Below are 9,076 nucleotides of genomic sequence, written 5' to 3' on the forward strand. Positions count from 1 at the left end.
GAACTTAGATACTGCGCTCTTGATATTCTGTTCAGGGAGTTGTCTCTTGTGCCGATGAGTTCAATGCTCTTCCTCACTTTTTATTCTACCAGATTTAGTGTGTCTGGTTTTATGTTGAGTTCCTTGATCCACTAGCACTTTAGTTTTGTGCATGGTGATAAATGTGGATCTATTTGCATTTTTCTATCATTAAATTTCCAAACACAAAACCCCCAAGAAATCAAGGAAGCCATCAATAGACAAAATAACTGAATAATAGGAATAAACGAAAAAGAAGATTCCAGGCTTCAAGGTACAGAAAATATTTTCAAGAAAATCACAGAATAAAAATTTCCCAAGTTAAAGAAAGAGATATCCCTAAACATACAAGGGACCTACAGAATAACAAATAGACTAGATCAGAAAAGAAACTCCTCATATTACATTATAGTCAAAACACTAAATCTACAATACAAAGAAAAATATTAAAAGCATCAAGGGGAAAAAAGCCAATAACATATAAAAGTAGACCTATCAGAATCACACCAGACTCTCAACATAAACTATGAAAGCCATAAGGGTCTGGGCAGATATCCTGCAGACTCTAAGGGACCACAGATGCCAGCACAGACTACTAAACCCAGAAAAGCTTTCAATCAACCTAGATGTATATTTCTTTTACTATGTTTCCATAAGTGCCTTGTATTCCTGATCTCTCCAAAACTTCAAACATGAACAGGTGTTGGGTTTTGGCAAATGATTTTTTGGGGACATCCAAGAAGATGATGTTCATTTTTCCATTGTCATAATTATCATTATTATTTAATTTTAATTTTAATTTTTATATAAATTATACTTTAACCACTTGTTATCATAGCTATAACCCCCTCCCTCACTTCCTCCCAATCCCACCTTTCCTCCCAGAAGCAGAAAAACACAGAGTACATACTCACTTATATGTAGATATTAGACGTATAATATAGGATAAACATACTAAAATGTCTTCCCCTAAGGAAGCTAAGCAAAAATGAGGACCCTCTGTAAGATGATCAATCTTCACTCAGAAAGGCAAACCAGATGGATTTCGGAAGAGGGAGAAAAGAGCGAAAAAGACAGGTGCCTACCACAGAGGGCCTCTGAAAGATTCTACCCAACAGGGTATCAAAGAAGATGCTGAGGCTCATAACCAAACTTTAGGCAGAATTGAGGGAATCTTATGAAAGAAGAGGAAATAGAAAGACATGGAGAGGAAAAGAGCTCCACAAGAGAGCAACAGGACCAAAAAATCCGGGCACAGGTGTCTTTTCTGAGACCAATACTCCAACCAAGATGGAGTTAACCTAGAACCCCTGCACAGATGTAGCCCATGGCAGCTCAGTCTCCAAGTTAGTTCCCTAGTAAGTGGATCTAGGACTTTCTCTGACATGAACTTAGTGGCTGGTTCTTTGGTCACCTTCCCCTGAGGGGAGAGCATCTTTACCAGGCCACAGGGGAAGACAATGCAAGCAGTCCTGATGAGACCTAATAGGCTAGGGTCAGATAGAAGGGGAGGAGGACCTCCCCTAACAGTGTACTATTATTAGTATGTAACAATTTATTCACTTTGTATCCTGGCTGTAGACCTCTCCCTCATCTCTTTTCAGTCTCATCCTCCCTCTCTCTTCCCCACTATATCCTACTGATTGTCAACTGATAGGCAAGGTCTTCCTACCTTACTTTCTGAACCTAGCCTATCAGATGCCATCAGGACTCTCTGGATCCTCTTTCTCGTGGCCTAGTGAGACCACTTTGTCCCAAGGGGAGGTGATCAAACAGCCCACCTTTAAGTTATTGTCAGAGACAGATCCTGCTCTCCTTATTAGCGACCCCACATGGAGATCTACATCTGAGCAGGGGCTCTAGGTCCTCTCAACACATGGTCCTTAGTTGATTTATCAGTCTCTGCAGGACTCACTGGGCCAAAAATTTTGGCAGCATTGGTTTCCATGTGAATCTCCTGTCCTCCCTGATGTTTATTTCTTTTTTCTATTTTTTAGTTAATAAGATGAATCTTAAAAACTAAAAGATCATTTAAAGTATAATACAAGAAATGCAAACAGATGCTGTGACTCATAACCAAACATTGGGCAGAGTGCAGGGAATCATATAAAAAAAGGGGGAGTTAGTATGTCCTGGAGAGAACAGGAACTATACAAGGACCTAATACATCTGGCCCCAGGTTTCTTTTCTGAGACTTTTCCTCCAGCCAAGGACCATGAATGGGTAAAACCTAGAACCCTGACTAGATATAGCCCATCACAGCTCAGTAACCAAGTGAGTTCCCTAGTTAGGGAAACAGGGACTGTCTCAGACATAAACTCAATGGTTAGTTCTTTGACCTCCCCCCTGAAGGAAGAGCAGCCTTGCTAGGCCACAGAAGAGGACATTGCAACCAGTACTGAAGAGACCTGATAAGCTAGGATCAGATGGAAGGGGAGGAGGGCCTCCCTCATTAGTGGACTTAGAGAGGGGCAGGAAGGAGATGAGGGAAGAAAGGTGGGATTGGGAGGAGATGAGGGAGGGGGCTACAGCTGGGATACAAAATAAATAAACTGTAATTAATATAAAAATAATAAATAAAAAACTGCATAAAGTAAATTGAATATAAAGCAATATTTGTAATTATCACTTTTGTGTGCTTCACTTTGTGCAAGTGTTTTATACACTTCTAAGGAAAAGTAAGTCTGCCTTAAAATATGAGAAAGTCCAAGCATAACAAAGCTAAATTTAAGATTATTTACCTTGTAAGTAAGAGAGCTAAGGTTGGTGTACAGATGTGTGTAATACCTCCATCAGGACATAATCTTTCAATTTCATAGGATAGAATTGTTATTTGACATTAGGAAAAGTTTGTAATTTTCATAGTTCTGAACTACTCACCAGGAAACAAGGAGATAAGGAAGCCAATTTATCACAGCAATGCATTTTTCTCAACTTAAATAATTAATGTATTTGTGATATCTATATCTATAAAAAGTTCATGCACAATATAACATACAAACGTACTATCTTTCAATACACTACTTTCACATACTACTATCAATATTATACTGAAAGCAGTAAAAGTAATTAAGTTTTTCTCTTCTATATCAGTACTACATCAAAGTGAAGCCAGCATCTATGTATGGCTGTTTGGGGTACTTGAGGTGTGGTTGCTATACATGAGAAACTGGAGATAAAATTTATTTCCTTTAAATTTAAATATAAATGTTATATCTTATTCATTTGCAAAATATGTTTTAGATAGCTTGGTTATCTGAAAGTAATTTTTAATTTCATCTTTAATGAAATTCTAACATGTTTCAAATAATTCTCCTGAAATTTAAACTTATGAATAAGAAGTTTTATGAGTAGAAAATAAGTGGTAGATTTCAAATGATTTCATGAATATGTAACTTGTAGAAATTTATTTTAATATTCGCATGCTCCATATATGTGAAAAAAATGTTTTTATCTTTTTAAAGCTCACCTCAATCTTGAATTTATGACATTTTAGTTGAGCCATAAATTACTATGTTCATTTTATTAACTGAACTTCAGGAGAATAATAATAAAAATATTCACCAAAAAATGTCACAGGAAAAAATATGACCAAATATTTTGTAACAATAATTTTTGTTGATACCATTTTTGTTGATACTAATTTAAATATATTCTAAATTGTACTGTGGCATTTCATATTCAGGAAAAAGTCTTTAGTCCATGATATTAACATGTTTTTTATTTCCCCCTGGAGTCCTCAGAAAAGTGAACACATAGTTAGGACTTGAGGGATTACACCAAGTCAGTATACCTATATATTAGGTAATCTTTGACTTCCTATAAAGTTTCATTAAGATCATATACTTCCCATTTCATCAAAGGTAACAATCTACCTGACCAAAAATTCTTCTATTAATTTTTGCTATATTCTCAAATTAAGATAAATGAATTTTCATTGCAAATACTTCATACCTAATATTCTTAAATTTTTATTTATTGATTTATTGACTCATTACAATTTATTCACTTTATGTCCATGCTGCAGCCACCTCCCTCATCTCCACCCAGTCCCACCCACCCTTCCTCATTTCCCCTTTCCCTGGTCCCCCAATAGGGGAGGACCTCCTTCCCTTCTATCTGACCTTAGACTACCAGGTATCATCAAGGCTGGCTGCATCATCATCCATTGTGGCCTGGCAAGTTTGTACCCACCCCCCAAACTTCAAGTCTATGAAAAAATAAATTGAAGAATATATCAAAAGATTGATAGATCTCCCATATTCATGAATCTTTAGAATTAACATAGTGGAAAATGGCTATTCTTCCAAAAGCAATCTATACATTCAATGAAATTTCAATAAAAATACCAACACAATTTTGCATAGCTTGAAAGAAAAATTCTCAATTTCATATGGGAAAATAAAAAAAAAACAGAAAAGCTAAAACAATCTTGTACAATAACAAATCTTCTGGAGGTATCTCCATCATAACCTTAAGCTGCACTATAGAGCACCAGTAATAAAAACAACATGGTACTGGCATAGAAAGTGATTTGTGGATCAGTGGAATCAAATTGAGGATGAGAAATAAACCTACACACATATGGAAAATTAATTTTTAACAAAGAACCAAAAAAAACATACAATAGAAAAAAAGGTAGCATCCTCAAAAAATGGTGCTGATCTAACTGGATGTCTACATGTAGAAATATGCAAATAGACCCATATTTATCACCCTTCACAAAGTTAAAGTCCAAGTGGATCAAAGACCTCATAGTAAAACCAGACACACTAAATCTGTTAGAAGAAAAATTGTGGAAGAGCCTAGAACTCTTTGGCATAGAAGACCCAGAAATAAACCCACACACCTATGAATACTCAATATTTGACAAAGAAGCCAAATCCATTCAATGGAAAAAAGACAGCATCTTCAACAAATGAAAATGAAAAATAGATCCATATTTATCACCCTGCACAAAACTAAAGTCCAAGTGGATCAAGGACCTCAACATAAAACCAGATACTCTAAATCAGCTGGAAAAAAAGTGGGAAACAGCCTAGAACTCATTGGCACAGGAGACAACTTCCTGAACAGAACACCAACAGCACAGACTCTAAGAGCAACAATCAATAAATGGGACCTCATGAAACTGAAAAGCTTCTGTAAAGCAAAAGACACTGTCATCAAAACAAATAGACAGCCTACAGATTGGGAAAGAATCTTCACCAACCCTTTATCTGACAGAGGGTTAATATCCAGTATATATAAAGAACTAAAGAAGCAGAAAAGCAACAAACCAAGTAATCCACTTAAAAAATGGGGAACAGAGCTAAACAGAGAATTCTCGAAAGAGGAACATCGAATGGCAGAGAAACACTTAAAGAAATGCTCAACCTCATTAGCCATTAGGGAAATGCAAATCAAAACGACCCTGAGATTTCACCTTACACCCATCAGAATGGCCAAGATGAAAAACTCAAGTGATAGCACATGCTGGAGAGGTTGTGGAGAAAAGGGAACCCTCCTCCAATGCTGATGGGAATGTAAACTGGTTCAACCACTCTGGAAGTCAATCTGGCGCTTTCTCAGACAACTAGGAGTAGTGCTACCTCAAGACCCAGCTATACCACTCCTAGGTATATACCCAAAATTTGCTCAAGTACACAATAAGGACATTTGTTCAACCATGTTCGTAGCAGCTTTATTTGTAATAGCCAGAACTTGGAAACAACCCAGATGTCCATCAACGGAGGAATGGATACAGAAATTGTGGTATTTTTACACAATGGAATATTACTCAGCAATCAAAAAGGAGGAAATCATGAAATTTGCAGGCAAGTGGTGGGATCTAGAAAAGATCATTCTGAGTGAAGTATCCCAGAAGGAGAAAGACAAACTTGGTATATACTTGCTTATATAGACCTACAAGACATGATAAACTTAATGAAATCTACACACCTAAAGAAGATAATCAAGAAAGTGGACACAGGCGAAGGTGATTAATCCTCATTTAGAAAGACAAATGGGATGTGCATTGAACTTATGACAGGAGTCTACCACAAAAGGCATCTGAAAGACCCTACCTAGCAGTGTTTCAAAGCAGACACTAAGACTCATAACCAAACCCTCGGCAGAGTGCAGGGAATCATATGAAAGAAGGGAAGTTAGTATGATATGGAAAGGATAGGAGCTCTACAAGGACCAAATATATCTGGGCACAGGGTCTTTTCTGAGACTGACTCTCAACCAAGGACCATCTATGGATATAACCTAGAACTTCTGCTCGGATGTGGCCTGTGGTAGCTCAGTAACCAAGTAGTTTTCCAAAGTAAGGGGAACACGGACTATTTCTAACAGGATCTCAAGGGCAGGCTGTTTGACACCCCCCCCAGGGGAGGAGCAGTCTGTTAGGCCACAGAGGAGGACTTTGCAGCCAGCCCTGAAGATACCTGATAAAACAGGGTCAGATGAAAGGGGAGGAGGTCCTCCCCTATCAGGGGACTTGGAAAGGGGCAGGGAGGAGACCAGGGAGGGAGTGTGGGGTTGGGGAGGGAATGAGGGAGCGGGATACAGCTGGGACACAGAGTTAACAAAATGTAACTAAAAAGAAAAATAAAATAAAAAAAAAAGAAATGCAAATAAAAAATTCAAGGGATAATGCATGCTGGAGAGGATGTGGAGAAAGGGAACCTTCCTCCATTGCTGGTGGGAATGTAAACTTGTACAACCACTTTGGAAATCAGTCTGGCACTTTTGTCATACCCTGATTTTATACACATTGTATTTATAATAAAAAATCTGTGTTTCATAAGAGTAGTCATTGATTTTCATTGCTGAATAGTATGGATATATAAATGTATTCAAGTATTTTTATCTACTGAATAAAAACTTAGTTTGATTCCAATTCAAATATATCACATACTGAATAGTGTGGATATATAAATGTATTCAAATATTAGTATCTACTGTCTAAAAAGTTAGTTTGATACCAATTCAAAAATATTACATATGACACTATTATAGACATTTATTTTAAATATCATATGAACATAACAATGACTTTACATTAGGTTAAACATGGAATTGAAATTTTGGAGTGTTAGGCATGCATGAATTTACATTATAGAAATTACATACTCTTAGATGAAAGGGGAGGAGGTCCTCCCCTTGGACTTGGAAAGGGGCAGGGAGGAGATGAGGGAGGGAGGAAGGGTTTGGGAGGGAGTGAGGGAGCAGATACAGGTGGGATACAGAGTTAATAAAATGTAACTAATAATAAAAAATAAAAAAGTAATACATTCTCTAATAGTTAATAAACATGTGTTTCATGTCTTTTCTTTTGATACTTGATGAACATTATTGTTAATTTAACACTTTTTGCTAAATGTATAGTGATGTATCATGTTTTTCATTCATATAGTTTGAAAGCTAAACTGTTTAGTCCCATTTCAGTAATTTATTGGACACTATCTGTTTTCTTTCGTATAATATCTGTTTTTGTATTGATAAGCTACAATTATTTTAGTGATTCATTGTAGGAATTTTTAATATATTTCTGTGTATCAATCTATTTTGGGTTGCAATTTCTGTTTTAGTAGATGCCTTGTACTTTTACTCATTAATGATAATTTTTAATAAATATAAATTTGTATTAACTATATTCCAGTTAATGTCTTTATAGTAACTATGTTTTGTTTAAAAGAATAAAAAATATTCTTCCTGTCAAATCCAAATCAACCTCTAGAAGCACCACTTCTTCACAGTTTAGATACACTTCACCTGGTATTGCATTTGAGAGGACAAGATTAATGTTCATATATTTCATACATATTTTATAAAAACAACACTAATTTTTGCAAAATCTACTCTTTTCTCAATAATATTTCTTATTACCATTTGTATAAATATATCCAAATGTTTAAATAAAATATATATAAATGTTTATATACATGTAAACATTTTAATACACTGAATATATATACACATTGATCAGGTTAGTAACTGTAAGCAGTTGGATTCTCCACTAGAGTGTTAGATTACTACCACTATGCTTAGTAGATTGTTGATAATGCTTGTAGTTGAAAGATAAAAGACATTTAAAGGATCCACATATTATTGTTTATTTAATACCAAGTTGTCAGCCCTAAATGCATATAAAGTCACATAACACTAGACAGATTGTGTGTGCGAGTGTGTGTGTGTGTAAAACAATAATACAATAATAAAGAAGAAGAGACATGGTTTTGAGAGGAAGAAAAGGGAAGTACATGGGAATGGCTTGGTGATAAAAAGGGAAAGGAAAGTATGTAATTATATGTGTATGTATATATATATATATATACATACATACATATATATTTGATTTAAAAGAAAAAAGTAGAAAAGGAACATACATCAAAGCTTTTCACATTATGGAACAATACTGAGCCATTTGTGAAACCATTTGAGTACAACTCCTCTGAATAAAATGCAGTGATAAACTTGAAAACCTTAGTTTATCAGAAGAGTAGTAATTGACAGTATTTAAATGATTAATGTAATTAGGGAAAATGTTGACAAGTGCTTACTAAAATAAGTCCATTAACCTACACAAGAGACTAGGAAATAGCTGTGTCATTTTTTTCTAAGACTCTTAACAAATATGGCTCTTAGGTTAGTTAGAGAAAATGGATAGCTTATATAGGTGGATAATTATTCTACAGTAATAAATTTTTTATGCAAGCATTCTAAGAAATGGGAGTTCACCAAATACAATTTAAGGAATCTGAGGGGAACAGTCATTCTTTTCTCATTAACCATTTGGTCAATAAAAACAATTTGCATTTTCTTTCTTCCTGTTTAAATACTATTTTGGCCTCTAGTATTTCAACACAAATTTGAAAATTAGTTTATTAGACCACCTGAAAAATTATGCTGTATTTAAAACAGTACTATATTGAACTTGTAGGTGAATTTGTAGAAAAATAACTTTTAATTACATACATCTTTTAGTTCATAGATAAGTTATAACTTTCATATATTATTTAATATTTTCTTATTTCTTTTTAATACTTTTTATAAATTTCAAGTTTGAAGG

The sequence above is a fragment of the Psammomys obesus genome, unplaced genomic scaffold (assembly GCF_907164565.1).
Source record: "Psammomys obesus unplaced genomic scaffold, mPsaObe1.curated_primary_1811, whole genome shotgun sequence".
Lineage (NCBI taxonomy): Eukaryota > Metazoa > Chordata > Mammalia > Rodentia > Muridae > Psammomys > Psammomys obesus.